Source organism: Dipodomys spectabilis, unplaced genomic scaffold (assembly GCF_019054845.1).
Source record: "Dipodomys spectabilis isolate Male_0828 unplaced genomic scaffold, ASM1905484v1 ptg000145l, whole genome shotgun sequence".
Lineage (NCBI taxonomy): Eukaryota > Metazoa > Chordata > Mammalia > Rodentia > Heteromyidae > Dipodomys > Dipodomys spectabilis.
Window position 1 is genome coordinate 16,393,857 of NW_024870822.1, and position 1,099 is coordinate 16,394,955.

A 1,099-nucleotide genomic window follows, 5' to 3' on the forward strand; every position below is an offset into this window, starting at 1 on the left:
CAACAGATGCTGGAGGGGATGTGGCCAAAGGGAACCCTATTGCATTGTTAGTGAGTGTATAAACTTGTTCAACCACGCTGGAAACCAGTATGGAGGTTCCTCAAAAGACTATAGATAGAGCTCCCTATGACCCAACAATCCACTTTTGAGCATTTACCCTAATGATCACAAACAAGGCTATACTAAAGCTACCAGCACAACTTTGTTTGTCCCAGCATTATTCACTATAGCTAAGATATGGAACCAACCCAGATGCCCCTCAGTAGGTAAATGGATCAAGAAAAAGTGATATATATATATATATATATCTATATACATATAGATATATATATATATTGGAATTCTATGCTTCCACCAGAAAGAATGACACTGCCCCATTTGTAAGGAAATGGAAAGACTTGGAAAAAATTATATTAAGTAAAGTAAGCCAAACCCAAAGAAACATAGGTCCATGGTTTCCTTTATTTGCAATAATTAGTACATGTCTAGGATAATCTTAGCAGATGAGCAGAATAGCTCAATAGCTATGAATCTATGACCATATAAGCAAGATGAACTCCAAGACAATGACACAAGAGGATTTTCCTTGGTGTTATTGTTTTAATGTACTATGTAATTTTTTGTTTCTTTTGTATGTTTGATGCCAACCAGAACCAAGATGGATAAAATGAAAATATTCTTGATAAATGAGACTACTCCTCAAGCCCTCTATACATTTTTTAGTTTGGGGGGGTTTTCAACCTAAATCTCAACCAAATCATTTCTTAATCTCCAACAGAACTTTTTTTCTTTTTTTCTATTTGCAACTTGTTTCTCTAATATAAATTTTAAGAAGCAATCAAAATATCCTGTTAATGGAATGCAATTTAAAAATTAAAACATATTGCATTTAGTTGGAGCATAAGTTCAAATGCTCTAATAAAGACTCATTATTATAATAACCTAAATAAGAAAGAAATTCTGACATGAGCCAGAGCCTCCAACTCTTTCTAACTTTCATTCTTATCATGTCTTCCTGCACTCATGCATTCTTTTCAAAAATAAAATAATAAAAACCTTTCCAAGTACTTCAAATAGTTTCAAATTCAAGTGATATTTT